The sequence below is a fragment of the Meles meles genome, chromosome 10, assembly GCF_922984935.1.
Source record: "Meles meles chromosome 10, mMelMel3.1 paternal haplotype, whole genome shotgun sequence".
In the NCBI taxonomy this organism is placed as follows: Eukaryota; Metazoa; Chordata; class Mammalia; order Carnivora; family Mustelidae; genus Meles; species Meles meles.
This window is the reverse complement of record NC_060075.1, coordinates 8,437,852-8,455,871: the sequence shown is the minus strand read 5'-3', so window position 1 is coordinate 8,455,871 and position 18,020 is coordinate 8,437,852. Positions and strand designations below refer to the sequence as shown.

The 18,020-nt window shown below is 38.7% G+C and overlaps 1 protein-coding gene across 3 annotated transcripts in view; it reads left to right on the top strand.

Annotated features, from left to right (window-relative positions):
- Positions 1 to 18,020, top strand: part of CNTNAP2 (contactin associated protein 2) — a 1,946,064-nt gene that overhangs the window by 834,677 nt on the left and 1,093,367 nt on the right. The gene's annotated exons all lie outside the window — the stretch shown is intronic.

Sequence of the window (18,020 nt, the reverse complement as noted above, 5' to 3'; positions counted from 1 at the left end):
GAGAAGATATTTGCAAATGACAGTACAGACAAAAGGTTGATATCCAGGATCTATAAAGAACTCCTCAAACTCAACACACACAAAATAGATAATCAGATCAAAAAATGGGCAGAAGATATGAACAGACACTTCTCCAACGAAGACATACAAATGGCTATCAGACACATGAAAAAATGTTCATCATCACTAGCCAAACATAGTTTTTATATAGGATTCAGTACTCTCCTTTCAAGCATCCTTTGGGGATACTGGAACGTTTCCCCCATGGAAAGGGGGACTGCTGTACTAATAGTCTCTATATTAAAATGCTGACTTACTATCAACATGCCATTTAATGTGTCAGTTTAATTTTTAATTTTGGAGGATTATAGTAATGATGTATTGAGTGAGCATTAAACAAGGATTATTAAAAATGCCATCCAAATTGATATATCCGAATTCTCATGACAAATAGTTCATAAAATTATTCTAGCCACATGAAAAAGAAAAAAAAAATGTAGACACAGACACACACGCACCCATGTGCACAGTGTACTACTCTGCACTATGGATTCTGCCATAAAACCTCTCCACCTTATAACAAGAGGCTGTTTGTTGTTAAAAGGGTAGCATTTCAGGTGCTAAATGATGTGGAAGAATCCTCTGACTGACCTCACTGTTCCGTATGGATTTGACATTTTCCATGTGCTTCGAGTGGCATTCTTCACAGAAGGTGAATGCTGCTTGGATTCTCTTGAATGCGCACCTGCCACCTTTCTCTCTTCCCCTACCCTCACCTGTCTGCAGCCTACAGTGCTTATAATATATCTTTCCACAAAAAGTTACAATATTCTGTTAATCAGAGAAAAACTTATTAAATGTCAAAATATCTCTGAAAAAAAGAAGAAAGGTCTATAGCAAATGGAAAAGTATCCTCCCCATCTTCAACATATCTTTATCTAACAAATCCTTTCTTAGATATTGTTAAAATCTTCACATTTGACTGACTTATTTTAATCTAGAAAAACAAAAAAAAATTTGTAAGTACAACCCTTTAAATCCCACATCAATTTTATAAAATTTCCAGACCTCAAATTTCTTATAGATAAAGACTGTGAAGGTGTCTGTGTTCCCAAATGAAAAATAAAATACTGGACCTTTAAATGTATCAGTAATTAAATAAATCTCTCCTGTATAGTTTTCTTCTGATTTCTGCTTCCTATGGAGAAATCTGTAGATGAGACAGGATTCAAAGGCACAGAAGGAGAGGAAATTCACTCTTTCAAAGTCTTGTCGAAATCCAGCTGTTCTCTTACTTGCTGTAAAAACTTGGACAAGTCATGGATCATTTCCACAATCACCTTCCTATTTGTAAAGTGGGTATGAGTATATCTGTTCTTTAATATTGTAAATATTAATTGAAAAGTTCAATAAAAAATGCCTTGCACACGTAACTGTTAAATAAATGACAACCATTTGAGTATTCACTTAGAGAACATTTTGTGTTCCAAGTCTGGAGGAAATAGATTGGCTAAAGATGAGATCAAATTGATCAAAGACAAATGAGATCTCCATATGAGTCGGTTAGTTCCAACTATTAAAAGAAATCGAGGAAGTGCAAATCTGATATACAATTTAAGATGATATTTAACAACTCTTACATTAAGTACCAGGTAAGTGGAATCTAGAGTGGCTTTGCAAACTAGCAGGTTAGTGGCAGAGGTTGAATTAAACCCACTAGTCACTTGGATCACATCACTTTTATGTTAATTTTGTCCTTTATCATACACTATCATGAGAAATTAATTATTGCCTTATTATTATATTCTCCCAAGTATGTTACCACTTTCTTTAAGAAATGAACTGTTTCTGGGGAGCCTGGGTGGCTCAGTGGTTTAAGCTGCTGCCTTCGGCTCAGGTCATGATCTCAGGGTCCTGGGATCGAGTCCCGCATCAGGCTCTCTGCTCAGCAGGGAGCCTGCTTCCCTCTCTCTCTCTCTCTCTGCCTGCCTCTCTGTCTACTTGTGATCTCTCTCTGTCAAATAAATAAATAAAAATTAAAGAAATGAACTGTTTCTTATCAGCACTCATTTTTAAGTTGATTATTTTTTTAGGTTAAAATGATGGCATTTCACTTAGGTTTTAGTGGATATTAAAGTTAGGAGGCTTCAGGTAAATGAAGAGAATGATCATAGTTCTGATTCTGATTTTTTGTATCTACCTTCCAAAATCTAAAGCAAAATTAAGGTGGGAAGGGTAGTTTTGCAGGGGAGTACATTACAAGTTAATTCAAGAGGTCTAAGAGCACAAACCTGACATCTGCTGCTGGAGCTTGATGTACAAATACTCCAGAGCAACAAAGGTCACATTGACCTATTATTTGAGTAGAGGAGTGAAGAAATTCTCAATGATCCATGACAGTTCTTTAAGTGGAACTGAAGATGTCTGTAGACTGTTAATTTTTAGCAGATCACTGCCAGTTCTGAGATATTCCATTCAGTTCTATTACCAGGATAGCTGAGGAATTAGAGGATTTAAAATCCCACCCCTGGTTGCCAAAGCTGGGTCTAGAACAGCCCAGGTCATACCAGAATACTGCCTCTCAGTGTTCATGGTCAGTGGGAGTCTCCTTATAGAGGGACTTCCCTTATTTTAGATCTGAACAGCATATCATGTTCAAGTGGTTTTTGCCTTGTAGATGTGGCTGGTAAAAAATTTCTGAGCTGTTGAATTTATATTCATTTTATTTAATCATAAATAAATAAAATAAACAGTGATTTGGTGTTTTCTAAAATTTTTGTTGTGGTCAGTCCCAATTAAAGACTAGTAAGTGCACATTGTTCTCACAGATTCTAACTAGTTTTTCTTATAAACTGAATTTGAGCAGGGTATAGCCCCATAATAGTGAGAGAATAATCAAGAAGAAAAATATTGACATAATAATTAAATACATTCTCTATCTCTAACAGCAACTATGGTGAATACTTATTTCCTTTTATATTTAGAAGATTATATGTTAGTTCAGATCTGCAAAAGGGCAAGAACTATATATTATGATAAAGAATAGTATTTTATCACAGTTTTTTCATAACTTTGCTACAATATTTATAATGTAACAGTGAGAATCAAAAAACCAGTCCATCCTACATAATTCATGTGTCCACGTAAAAGAGATAATCTAAACTCTTTTTAGAATACAAGTCTTAGGGGCGCCTGGGTGGCTCAGTGGATTAAGCCACTGCCTTCGGCTCGGGTCGTGATCTCGGGGTCCTGGGATCAAGCCCCGCGTTGGGCTCTCTGCTCCGCAGGGAGCCTGCTTCCTCCTCTCTCTCTGCCTGCCTCTCTGCCTACTTGTGATCTCTCTCTCTGTCAAATAAATAAATAAATAAAAATCTAAAAAAAAAAAAAAAAAAAAGAATACAAGTCTTAGATCCAGAACCTGAGAAAATTACTTTATAAACTTTAGCTTCCTCATCCTTAAAGATGAGAAATTTCTTCATTGTTAAAAAGGGAATAATTGAAAAGAGTGTTACGTTATTATCGTACCAGCCTAAAATAACATTTATATTCTCAGTTTTATTGAGGTATAGTTGAGAAAAAATTGTATATATTTAATATATGATGATTTGGTATATGTATACATGGTGAAATGATCACCACAATCAAGTTAATTAACATATACTTCAGACAAGTTATGAAGTCGGCTCAGCTCAGTGCCAGGCTCACCCAGTGCCCTCAGGAGACTTTAGGCACTTTTCCCTTTCTGTTCTTAGTTTTCCATGCTGTAAAACAAATGCCCACAAACTTAATGGTTGAAAGCAAAATACATTTATTATTTCACTGTTTCCAGAGATCAGGTGTCTGGGAATGGCTTAGTTGAGTCCTCTGCCTGGGCTCCCACAACACTGCCGTCAAGTGTTAGCCTAGACTGTGGTCTCACCTGAGACTGGGCGTTCTCTCCCTAGCTCAGGTGCTGCTGGCGGAAATCATGTCCTTGTAGCTGTAGAACTCTTGGTGACTTCTTTAGGGACAACAGGAAAGAAAAAGTCTCTGTTGCCTCAACTCTCTAATCTCTAGACCCTCTTTTTTTTAATTTAAAAAGTTTTAACTGAATTGTAGTTGGCATATAGTTTCAGTACGCTGTACTAGTTTCGCACATTGTAGTGACAGGGCAGTTATATGTGACGAAATTCTCCTCACAAATGTACCACCTGCCACCCTACGAAGGTATTACAGTATTATTGACTAGAGTCCCTGTGCTGTATTTCTTATCCCTGCGGTTATTTATTTTATAATATAACTGAAAGTTTGTACCTCTTAATCTCCTCCTTTATACCCTGTTTTAAAGATCTCACCTGCTTAGACCAGGCCCAGTCAGAGTGGTCACCTTTTGGGTAACAGAAAATCAACCGATTAAGGGACCCGTGATGGTCAGTTTTTGGTGCCTACTTGACTGGGCTTTAATCCTCAGTGTTTATCAAACACTTATCTGGATGTCACCATGAAAATTTTTATAGATGTGGTTAATCTCCATAATAAGCTGACTTTAAGTCAGGAGGATTGTCTGTAGTAACCTGGTGGTCCTGGTCTAATCACTTGGAGTGTCTCAGACTGAACAGAAGATTCCTTGAAGAAATAATTCTGTCTGCGGACAGGCCTTCAGAACTTTTGCCCCAGAGTTTTCAGCCTGCTGTCCTTTCTGATGGCCTGTCCCATGGACATCAATTTTGCCTAGCCAGACCCCATACAACATAAACCAGTTCCTCAAAATAAATCCCTTAACCTGTGTATGTTCTCTTGTCTTGGTTCTCTTTCCCTCACAGGTCTCTGACTGATACAAGACCTTACTTATATCTGGAGAATCCCCTCAGTCTGCCATATAGCATGACCTACCCAGAAGAGTGAATCTGTCACCCTCAGAGACCCTGCACACCCTCAGGCAGTGATGTGTACCAGACACAAGGAATCTTGGGGTTTCTCAGAATTCTGATGTCCACAACGATTTAGTTTATTCTCCAAGTATTTAGTTTTTCTTCTTTTCCAATGAATTTGTTCAATGGGGAATAAACAGTGGAGCATACTGGAGAGTGAAAAAGCAGTTGGAGAGAAGGAAGAGATTGTGAAAATAATGGAATTAAAATTTGATGCAGCATAGGAGTTGATCAAAGGTATAAAAATTGCATCCACGCTGATAATTATAGATCCAGACCCCAAAATGCTTTAGTTGAAAATCTAAAACTTGTTTGCTTACTCTCATTCTCTGTTCTCTGTATACAGAGCACGGTTATCCAATAGAACTTTCTGTGGTGGAGGAAACATTCTATACCTGCACTGTCCCAATACAGGAGTCCGTAGCCATGGATAGCTGTTGAACAATTGAAATGTAGCTCATGTGACTGAGAAACTGATTTTTAAATTTAATTCTGACTAATTTAGATTTAAGTTTAACCACATATTGGTAGTAGCTACAGTATTAGAACAGCTCTAGAGGACTAATCTGCTGTCACAGTTGGAACTCTGTAGAAACCTACATAGCCTTGGCTTTAAATAAGAGCTGTGATATGACTACATTTTCAGCATTTATTTTAATAATGTGAACTCAACAAATTACCTGAAGACCTTTTTTTAACCGGAAATAAAATAGATGGGTTCAGTATTATGCTCTTCTGGTATTGCAATTACATGTGCTTTGTTTTTGCTTTAAAGAAAAATGTTGCTCCTAGCTGTAACAGAGACAGAAATTAAGTATATAACATAGTCTCTTTTCACATGGAAATTATAGTTTTGTGAGGAGAACTAGATTTATCTGAATCAAATAAAAATGTAAGCAGGCATAAATGCAGAAGCAGAAAAAGTATGTTGTTGTCAGGGAAATTGACATCTCCAATATCAGGTGATTCAGCCTGTCACTTCCTCTCTATCCTAATATATGCACAGACAGCCTGTCTCAGGGGTGAGGTGCTCTGAGATACGTCATCATATTAACCACATCTATCAAAGGGTCTCTGCTGGGGAGTTCTGAGAGTCCCCATCAAGAGTCTAGCCAGAGGCTGGGCTCTGTACTCTCCAAAGGGACTGCTGGAACAACTGAGCTGATACAGAGACCACTCAATGCTTAGACTCCTAGTTTTGGATTTCTACATAGCTTATCTCAAGGTCTACCCTAAGAAGGAACTTTCGAAAGTTTGAAAGACTTTGCATTTGTCGTGAAAGTGGAAGTCATGTTGTCTTGCTAGGGAGTGTAGAATATGAGGATGCAAGAATGAGAAGGATGATGAGGGTCCCTGCATTCATTCTCTTCTCTGAGCCGGGTTTATAGGTCACACAGGTTTAACCAGCCTGTGACAAGTTTCTCTTGAGTACTTACATTGGGGGCTGAAAGGCATAAGGAATTAAGAAAATAATTCTCGTTTAGGAAGGATTTATGTCAAGCACAACAATTCAAAACTAAGATAACACTGTTTCCAAAAGAAACTCAACCAAAGGAAATGTATCCCATGCCGTGTGTGTGTGTGTGTGTGTGTGTGTGTGTGCGCGCGTGCGCGCGCGCGAGCGCACACACACACATTTGCTTGTGTTTGTATATTTTTTTTTTTCCCATGCTCAGGTCCTGGGTATATGATTTAGCCTCTCTTTTCTCCCAGGGCCTCATTAGATATCCCTACAAGTCTTCGTCTCTCCGGGGCTCTCGTTCTCCCTCCTTCAACTGTTCCACTGGAGCCACATTCCGTTCATTTTTTTGTGTAAAGCAGTTTATCCCAGCCATTTTACATATGCTCTGGGGCCTATCATTTCATCTGCAAATGGTCCATCAAAGTGTTTAGTTAAATTTTTTCTGTAAGAGAAAATTTCCAGCAATGTTTAAAATAGTGGATTTTTCTTCCAATGAGTAATTAGGTGATATAGGCAAAATTACACACTACTAGGTGGAGAGTAGATTATCCTGAATAAAGAGTGTATACATCCCTGCAACCAAGTTTTGTGGGAACAACAGCAGGACTCCTCTGTGAATCATTCCACAAGCAGGAGGTGCTTCCCTGGATTGTACCATTTATATTATGCTTTAATTATCTCTCTATATGATTGTAATCCCCAAATATGTAACGAGTTCCTGATGGCAGAAAACATTTCATATCAATTTTTGTAACCCCAGGCCCTAGTATGCTGCCTGGCACCTAATTACAGCAATCAATAAATGCTTAATAGGGTCATCTTTCATTTAACAAATATTTGCTAGCTGTATAGGAGAAAGTAACACTTAAGCTGAGATCTGAAAAATGAGTAAGGATGGGACACGTGGATAAGAAGGCAAGGGTAGTTAGGGCTAAGGGAGAAGACATGGAAGGAACGAACTACTAAGTTAATGAGTGTGTTTGTATTAGATAGAGGACGGAAAATACTGTTTCAGATCTTTCTTAGAGTTCTGGCAAGTTGTATCAATAACTTTTATTTGATCATAATATTCATTCAATAAAAATTATTAGAACCAACTGTGTTCTAGGGGCTGAGAATATACCCATGGTAGGAGGAAAACCATTCCTGTCTTGCGAGGAAGACTGGTACGAAGAGCTGCACAGTGGAGCACAGTGACAGTCCTGGCGGGGAAAGCAGCCGTGCTCTGAGGCTTACACATGGCAGCGGAGCTGCAGCTTCCTTTGGAAGCTGAGGGAAACCTCTCGTGCGAAATGATGGTTGGGTTGAGCTTTGGTGGTAGCTGCAGATAGGAACAAGGTTGATGTTCCAGGTAGTTAAAAGAACATACACACTGTTTAGGGGCAGAAAGGGAAGGCTGGTGTGGGTACAACATAGAAAGTGAAAGGTTGTTGGGTTTAAAATGAGTTTGGGGGGAGGGCTCCTGACACATGACTTTATGGGCTATGTTTCTGGGTTTTTTTAAGGGGGGGGTTGTTTTTCTTTCTTTCTTTTTTTAAGATTATTTATTTTAGAGAGAGCCCTCTTGAGCCGGGGTGGGAGAGGGAGGAAGAGTGAGAAGGAGAGAAGCAGACTCCCTGCCAAAGGTGGAGCCCATCCCGGGGCTCAATGTCACCATGCTGGGATAATGACCCCAGCTGAAATTAAGCTTCAGAACTTAATCGACTGAACCACCCAGACACCCCTGTTTGTTTTTCAATTAGTAGCTCAAAGGGATTCCATTGAAGTAGCTTAAGTATCTTAAGCTGAAGGTTTTATGTATCAGGAGTGATGGGGGTGGGGGAACATCATCATATCTGTTTTCTGTAAGGCTTGCTCTGGCTGCAGTGTAGAGGACAAGTCTGAGAGCAGCAGCAAGAGAAGCAGACGGGAAGAAGTGGAAGGGTTCAAGGGATATTGGAAGGTAAAATCTGCAGGACCTGGTGATGGATTGAGTATGGGCTGTGGTGGGAAAAATTTCTGAGAATGCCCCCCCCCCCCCCCCACATGTCTGACTGGCCTTTCCAGCTTTCAGGCAGTGTCACGCTCAGTAGTAGGCATTTATGTAGATGATCCAGTTTGTAAGAAGTATCATGAGTTCTTTAAAATGCTGAATTTGAAGTACATGTACAATATCTACAAAGTATCTAGTGGACAACTTAATAATAAAGGACTCAAGAACTCAGTGTCTGTAGGGCCAGAGACAGAACTTTGTGGTTTAGCTATGCATAGAGGAGAAGCCGTATTTGAAAGTGAAAAGAGCAGGGCATCCAGGATTGATCTTTGAGAACTCCAAAATCTAATGGCTGAGTAAAGGGGCATAAACTCCAAAGCAGATAAGAGAATGAGTGACAGGTAAATCAGGGGAAATGCAGAAGAGGGGCGTGACAAGGGAGAATGCGAGGAAGATGGAGATGTACACCAGTGCTGAATGCTGCTAAGAGATCATGTACGCTGAGGGCTCCAAAACCGTCCACTAAACTAGTAAAGTTGAAGGTAGTGGTGACCCCTGCGTGGCGCTTATTGACATGATGGGAGTTGAAACTAGAATGGTAGGAATTAAGGAGTGTGTGAGAGTTCCAAGATTGAATCAGAAAGCCTGGAGTGACGTTGCCAAATTAAACTTAACATTGTGTAATAGAATAAGTACCAGGTAGCTAATTTGTTCTCTTAGACAAGTTTGCTTTTGAAATCAAAGTGTTTAATTAAATTAACCTTTTATTATGTCTCAGTGTATAACAGTTTAATTGCTGTTCCATCCTATAGAATGTACTTCATTCTGTTTTCTGGATGCAAAATCGGAGATAGGATCTAAAACTTTCAGTGACACCCCCCCAAAACCATGTTTCGTTGAAAATCATTCTGTTCCCATTCTTCTGTTGTTTCTGGAGATGTCCGTCTGCTCCTTTATTTATGATCCGCTGATACTCTTGGATGGTGTACCGGTTAGGCTAAACTATGATTTTAAATAGACAAGTAAATAACATTCCCTTTTCCCCTTTACAAATGATATGTATTATTTGGCTGCAAACACTATTTGCTGATTTCCTCTGGTCTGTCTGTGTAAGGCACTGCTATCAGTGCATCTTTCCTCAATGTCCTCATGCCCATTAAGTGCTTCTCTGTTTATCCGATTGGCTAGTTGACATTTAAAAAATATCAACAGTTTCATTCATTGAGTAGAATTTCTTCATATTCCTAATTTAAGAGCCCCTTCAGATGTAGGAAATTTGCTTTTTATCCTTCTTTCCAAATGCTTTGTATGGTAACTTGTATCAGTGGAATGATATAAGAAAAATGTGCCAGTGAAACTAGATAGCTCAAAATAAAAATCAAAAATCAGAATTGTTCTTTATAATGATATTATTATGGTTCTTTGAAATAAAATTACATCATAGATCTGGAGGTTTATGTTTATATTTTTTTGTGAGTAGATTTCTTTCTTTTATTTTAAGATTTATTTATCCATTTGAGAGAGAGAACGAGAACGAGAGTGAGAGCGAGAGAGAGAGAGAGAGAGAGAGGGAGAGAATGCCTATGAATGGGGGAATAGTAGAGGGAGAAGGAGACAAGGAAGCAAACTCCCTGCTGAACAGGGAGCCTGACATGGGCTCAGCGTGGGGTTTGATCCCAGGGGCCTGAGACCATGACCCAAGCCAAAATCAGGAGTCAGATGCCCAGCTGACTGAGCCACCCAGATGTCCTTGTGAATATATTTCTGTTGGAAGTGAGATTACAATCAAGAATTCTCAAACTTGGGATTTCCAAGCTTGACTTAATCTAAGAGGTGTGCTTGGCACATCTAAAGAGGTTTTGTGCCTTCTGAAGCATTTTTTTCCTCTTGTATATGAAAGCACCTGATTTATATTCAGATTCTTTGGGGGCACCCATTGTTTATGTGCATTGACTTGAGATTGAGAGATACATTTCCTTGTCTGTTTAAGGAAGTTTTCAAATGCCCCAAAGTTTGTATTCTCTGATGTTCCACTTAGGCAAATGGATACGTATTTTGTGCGGATAAACGATATTTGATTGTACACTTGGCTGAAATTACTGGCTGAGAGATGTTATTATCCTTTTCTTATACCATGTGTCATTTTAACCAAAGGTCTGGGTTCTCTTAACTGTTGCGTTACTTGAACTCCGTTTGCTTTTATATACCCATTTATATAAAACTTTAAAAAATTCTCAGAGCAACTGGTAGCATGAAGAGCAGACTAGATTAGAAGGCATTTCACCTTCCAGCTTTACCCAGTATAAAAGCTTTATCACTAGGAATTCTGGCACTTCTTGCCTTTTTGGCTAATATTGTGAGAATTAGTAAGATCGTGTCTTATAAAATCATGCATTCCAAACTAACAATAATAGTAGTATATGAGTGTATGAAATAGCATAAAGTTTTTAATATGATCATGCTAAATGAATACATTTATAAGTGAAATCAGTTTTTTTTTTAATCTGCTGCTTATCTAATGGTAAAAAAATGTGACTTTTAAAAAATATTTTATTTATTTATTTAAGAGAGAGAGAGAAAGAGAGAGAGCATGTGCGCATGAGCCAGGAGAGGGGTAGAGAAGCAGACTCCTTGCTGAGCAGGGAACCCGATGTGGGGCTCCATCCCAGCCAGAACTCTGGAATCATGACCTGAGCCAAAGGCAGATGCTTAACTGACTGAGCCACCCAGGTGCCCCCAACTGTGATTTTTAATATTTTTTTTTAAGATTTTATTTATTTATTTGACACAGAGAGATCACAAGTAGGCAGAGCAGCAGGCAGAGAGAGGGGTGGGGGAAGCAGGCTCCCCGCTGAGCAGAAAGCCTGATGCGGGGCTCAATTCCAGAACCATGAGATCATGACCTGAGCCAAAGGCAGAGGCTTTACCTCACTGAGCTACCCAGGCGCCCCCAGATTGTGATTTTTAATAATGAAAAAACAATTAAAATTCAACCCAAACTTTTGGATGTTGTTGTTACTTCTTTCTTTAAATTTCATTAATATTATGGAGGATGTCAGTGAGTAATAGATAGTATTTAGGCTGTTTATATTTTCCAGTTCAATAGAAGTTCTGACTTTACTACAGAAAGGAATGCAGGATTTATAAACCACATAAGTAAACCAGCACTGTCAAGGTCAAATTAACTATTTGAATTTTAAAATAGCTAGTTTTCTTCTAATGGCAGATACTGCAAATGTATAGCAATAACCCATCAGCTGGCAAATAAGCAATGTCATATTAGTGTCCTGAGTTTCTTTAAAACACAATTGCTTCTTTTACTTCCAATGATACTTCTGGGATTAGATGTTCTAATAGAATTCTTAGAAAATATTTTATCATTCAGCTTCTTAAAATAACTACTACTTTCAGTTTCAGAAAATAGAGTATTTACTTAATTTTTTTCATTGTTTTTCAACTAAGCCCTATTGTTTCTATAGCTCAGATTTTAATGTCTCCTTTTTTTTTTTAATGAAACAACCTGATTGTTTGAAAAGATTAATTTTTCTCCTTTGTTTCCTTATAAATGTAACCTGCTTTTGCATCATTTGGTTGTATAATGACAGGTGGTTGTAATTCCTGTCCCTTTAGTGTTTGAAGAAAGCAAATGCACTTATGATTAAATTACATGCTTTTTTTTTCATTTGCACATTTTGTTCAGTGAAAACAAAAGCTGGGTTTATGATTAGTTTCCCCTAATGTCACAGAAGGAAAAGGCCCGAAGCCACAGTGGTGATGAGTAATTTCATACTCTCAGGGTGAAGCAAAATCCTCATATTCCCTGAAACTTAATCTAATGTTTAAACATTTTCTGACTCTTTCTAATCTTTTGGGATTGTTGACTGTGGATACATATTAAATGCATATATGTCTGTAGTTTCCATTTTGGCTACTATCTAGATAGGTCCCTCAGTGTAGTGTTTGAGTCCAAAAGTACTCTGGAGCATACTAGTTTCAAATCCCAGCCCAACCATTTTGTAGCTGTGGTGGGAGTTAATTAAACCTCTCTGTGCCTCAGTTCTCTCACCTGTGAAATGGGAATAATATTAGTACCTATATTATTTGATTAGTTAAACTAATATCTATAAAGATCTTGAAACATAAAGCAAGTCCTAAATAAGTGTAAAATATATATGATTAAAATATGGCTATCGGGGTGCCTACGTGGTTGTCAGTTGGGCCTCTGCCTTTGGCTCAGGTCATGATCCTGGCATCCTGGGATTGAGCCCCGTGTTAGGCTCCCTGCTTAGTGGGAAGTCTGCTTCTCCTTTTTCCTCTGCTGCTCCCCCTGCTTGTGCTTTCTCACTCTGTCAAATTAATAAATAAAGTCTTTTTAAAAATATGGCTATATTTTAAACAGGGTACAGATAGAAGAGTTGGTATTCGTTGGGCTTCTTGTTACCCAATAACAGGGGATATTAAGTACTTATTCCTCTTGTTCATGGCATCTTCCTTTGATACAGGTATGCTAAACATTTTAAGTGATACTTATATTCTTCTTATAATCCTGTAGTGCCGTCTGTGTAGTTAGGCAAATCAACATATTTTATCACCATTGCAGAGAGCATAGATTGCAGAGCATGCGAGAGTTCACCTCTGCTGCAGAGTCTGCTCTGAGTCAAGCTGGTAAGGAAACTAGCACTGCCATCGCCAACTTTATCTGCCAAGTAACTAGTAGTTGACTTTTTATGACAGAGTTAAGCATGTTGCTGTGTCAAATGTTCAGTTAGTCATTAATTAAAGTAGAACAAATTCAGTATTTTTTTATTCAGCAGATTAACCAAAACCCACCATGTTTGCAATTTATATTCATCCGGTAAACTGCATATGCATTAAACATCTCCATCTGGAGTCCCCATGGTTGTTTTCCTCCCATCTCATGCTTGATAAGCTGTTACTGATTAGACAGCGAATTCTGAAGCTGTGGAAAGCACAGATTTTTTTTAAAGCTTCATCACCTTGGTGTTCTGTACTTCTTAACGGATCTTGCTTGATTCCTGCAGGTCCCATTTTGGCCGTAGTCCGGATAGAAGCCATAGGTCCACTGGCCACAGTGGTTTAATACAGAAACTTTGCTCTGTGCCTCCCTCATTTTTCTTTCATTTAAAAAAAGTGTTTTACTACCTAGTCTAATTTATATCTTCTTTCTTCTTTCTTGGTTTGATCCTAAACCTTAATTTACCATGTGCTGTCCTCTGTAAAACATAACTAGCATATTTTGATGCATTGTATTTTCTAAGCATTGTTATAAAGACTTTATGTGTTTTGACTCCATTAACCCTCACTGTGTTAGGAAGTAGGTGTTACTATCCCCACTTAATAGATAAGCATACTGAGACCACAGGGAGGTTGAGTAACATCCTCAAGATCAAACAGCCAGAAAGTAGTAGAGTGCAGCATGAACCCAAAGACACTAATTGTAGGGCCCATGCATCCAGCATCCAGCCCGTGCACCATGGGTCTTAAAGAGCTGACTCCTCATCCTTCAGGTAGCAGGACAAGTACTTTGAGACGTAGCTCCCGTGACAAACATTCAGAAGAGCCACACCCTTCATCTTCCTACATAATGTACATCCTGACTCTGGGTTATCTGATAGAAGTCATTTAATGGAAAAAAATGGAGTATGGTCTTTGTGGTGTTAATGATAAAAATGATAACATCAAACACAATGATTATGGAGCTTCTGTTTTTCAAGACTCACCATCTGTTTATCTTTTTACATTCAGTGTTTGTAAACCTGGATGATGACACTTGTGTGCCATCTAGAACATATGTATTTTACGTATTTTTTAAACTAGGGCTCAGAGGAGCACCTGGGTGTCTCAGTCGGTTAAGGGTCTGCCTTTGGCTCAGGGCATGGTCTCAGGGTCCTGGGATTGAGCCTTGTGTCAGGCTCCCTGCTTAGAGGGGAGCCTGCTTCGCCCTCTGCCCCTCCCCTGTGTTCATGTGCCCCCTCTCTGTCTTCTCAAATAAATGAGTAAAATCTTTAAAAAATAAACTAGGGCTCAGAAATGTGATTTTTTTTTTTTTTAAAGTAGGTTCAGGCCACAGGGCTTGACCTCATGACTCTGTGATCAAAACCTGGGCTGAGATGAAAATTCGGACACTTAACTAACTGAGCCACACAAGTGCCCCATAAAAGTGATACTTCTTATAAAAAGCCACAATGTTAGTAGTAGGATAAGAATTCAAATTATAGTTCTTTTTTTCTCCTATAGTTATATGCTTTCTTTTCTATTAATTGGTTGTTCAGACTACAAAAGTCTGATGAACCAAAGGTCTGAGATGTATCCAGCTAGGTCACATATACCCTGAGCAGAAGGTTATACTGATGTTACAACCAGATCTCTCCCTAGCCTCTTCTTGTATGTTAGGAAATGATCCTTTGGATTTGTGCATAGTCCTAAAACCATCCTGTCACTATCCTTGGAAGCATTAAGTGTAAGGGAATGAGTGTTTCAGGTTAATGTCCCGTGATGGAAATATTGAAATGATTATTTAAGCCAAAAATTTTAATTGTTCCAAAGGTAGATTGATATATTTTTTGCACTTTATTTATTTTTTGCACTTTAGATCTGATTTATACATCATATTAATCTATGTGCCCCCTGTATTTTGCCCATTGTAAGAGAGGAACATCGTAATGTTGATTAAGTGAATAAATTAAATAATTAATGAATTAATGCATATGTGAAAGAATAGAAAAAATATCAACGTTGTGTCTACAATGGTCAGCAATGCAGTTAGAAGGCCAGGAATATCTATATACACATTTATTTTCAGCTAATATCCTATGTCTATATAGTTTTATGATAGCATAGAATGGTATATTTTTGTATCATTCAAGTCTGGATCACTTATCTTTCTGCCTCTTGTCAGCTAATGATCACAGTCTTGCTGTATGTTTTCAGTCAATTCCAGCACCTTCCTTTTCCCTAGCTTCTCCCAGCCTGTTCACGCATCCACAGGCAAGTGTCGACTTTAGCTACATATGGCAAAAGGTGAGAAAGATTGAAATGATGCAAATGCAAATGAAAAGAACCTGAAAGATTACTCACAGCATTTTTAACTTCCCCTCACATATTAAACAAACACTTAAATTTTATTTCATATGAAATCAGTATAGTATATACTCAACAAAATGAAATTTCTGAATTCCTGCCTTCAAAGAATATGTAATCTAGTGGAGACAGATATTGAAGACACTACAGTGCTAATACTCAAGAACCATACAGTGATTTTCACAAGGAAATCATCTCCATGATTTCAGGGAGTGCGGCATAGTCAGGTGATGCTGAAGCTGCCCTGAAAACTGGCGGTGAATGTACGAGAAAGTGTACCCACAAGTGGAGAGTAGAGAGGCCTTTATCCAACAATGTAGGTCATTGTCTCATTGTTCTTCACCAGCTGCTATAGGATTCACTCCATATTCTAATACAGGATCTGTCTCTTTCCTTTAAGAACTGCAGTTGTGGGGCGCCTGGGTGGCTCAGTGGATTAAGCCTCTGCCTTCGGCTCAGGTCATGATCCCAGGGTCCTGGGATCGAGCCCCGCATCGGGCTCTCTGCTCCGCAGGGAGCCTGCTTCCTCCTCTCTCCCTGCCTGCCTCTCTGCCTACTTGTGATTTCTCTCTGTCAAATAAATAAAATATTTAAAAAAAAAAAAAAAAAAAAAAGAACTGCAGTTGTATTTTTCTGTCTTGAGTCTGTGCCAAAACCAAATTAGCACTCTTAACCACTTACTGTGTAAAAATATAGGATCATAACTAATCCTAATTTATCAAGGGAAATGTGTTAAAATAGGAATATTATAAGTTCCCGTTTATTTTATTTTTTAAAATTTATTTTAATTTTATTTATTACTTATTTGAGAGAGAGGGAGAGAGCACACACGCGTAGGAACATGGCGGGCAGCAGGGGCAGAGGAAGAGGAAGAAGCAGACTGCCCACTGAGCAGGGAGCCTGCCGCAGGGCTGGCATCCCAGGACCCCGAGATCATGACCCGAGTCATGACTGACTGAGCCCCCCAGGCGCCGCTGTGCACTCCTGTTTAGATGAAGCCCTATCTTGTGCTGATGTCTGTCAACGCTGCTCTACCACAGCTCCAGCTGACTATGCTCAGCTTGTGCCACCGGAAGGAAACCAGGTGAGCTGACTCATATGCTAGTGCTCTAAAAAGAAGGGAACTAGGGGATCCACAGCCTCTGGTTAATAGTTTTAGAATAATAATGTTTCTGAAACTGGCAGACTGCAGTTCAGAATGACCCTTGATCATTATTCATGGGTCTATTCAAGCAGGAAAGACAGCCATTTCATTGAAATGTGTGTGTGTGTATACATACATATGCATACATATAAGTGTAAGTATGTATATAGTACATGTATATGTGTCTATATGTATATAATTATATGTATATGTGTATGTATGTATTTATGGTGTTGAAGTGAACCATTTGCTGAACTTGGAGCAATAGAGAGCAAGCTACCTTATTTTAGAGTTAAAACTAATGATTAGGGGTGCCTGGGTGGCTCAGTGGGTTAAGCCGCTGCCTTCGGCTCAGGTCATGATCTCAGGGTCCTGGGATCAAGCCCCGCATCGGGCTCTCTGCTCAGCAGCGAGCCTGCTTCCTTCTCTCTCTCTGCCTGCCTCTCTGTCTACTTGTGATCTCTCTCTGTCAAATAAATAAATAAAATCTTTAAAAAAACAAACAAACAAAAAAAACCTAATGATTATTATATAGTCTTTATTGAGTATGGGGTTGTGGGCTAGCCAGATTGTAGCCATACCATTTAATACTCTAAGTCAAGTTTATATTGATGAATTATTGATAATTCTTTGCTTTCCATTAACTCAACAGCTTGAATATTTATAGATATATAGTCTTACTTATGAAATCAACTGGGTGACTTAGTTAAGTGTTCAACTCTAATTTCAGCTCGGGTCATTATCTCAGGGTCCTGGGATTGAGCCCTGCGCCAGGCTTCCCCGCTCAGTGGGGAATCTGCTTGAGATTCTCCCTCTGCCTCTTCCCATGCCGCCCCCCGTTTCTCTCACCCACGCTCCCCCCTCTCTCTCAAATAAATAAATCTTTAAGAAGGACAAATAATTTGCTTAAGAAAAGTACATTGAAATACTACATCTTTATGACTTTGTCATTCATCTCCTACTATTATCTTTGCCTGTGTCCCTTTTTTCTGGGCTAGAAAACAATACTATAGGTGATATCTCTCCTAAAACCATATACTTGCTGTTTGTTAGAGCTAGAAATACACAGATTCTTCGTATAAATGTAAGAGATTTACTGCATGTTATGTGGCCAGTCCTTCAGAGCTGATTATACATTGTTAAATTCTTTTTATGCCTAATCATTTTATAAGTGTGTTGCTACCCATATGTCCTTCAGAAACTCTTGCATGTCATCTTCTGATGCAGCGATCTGGAGACAGAGATGATCAATGACAGTGAACAGATCGTTTGCATCTGCAGTCCAAATGCCCAGTATGTTTCTATAGAAATTATATAGCTGTTACATACACACAAAAGTTCTGTAAGTCAAACAGTAGTCAAAATAAATTTGCCTTTAAACCCTGGAGCCTCCTTGTAACACAACTTGAAATGATAGGAAATCCAGTGAGG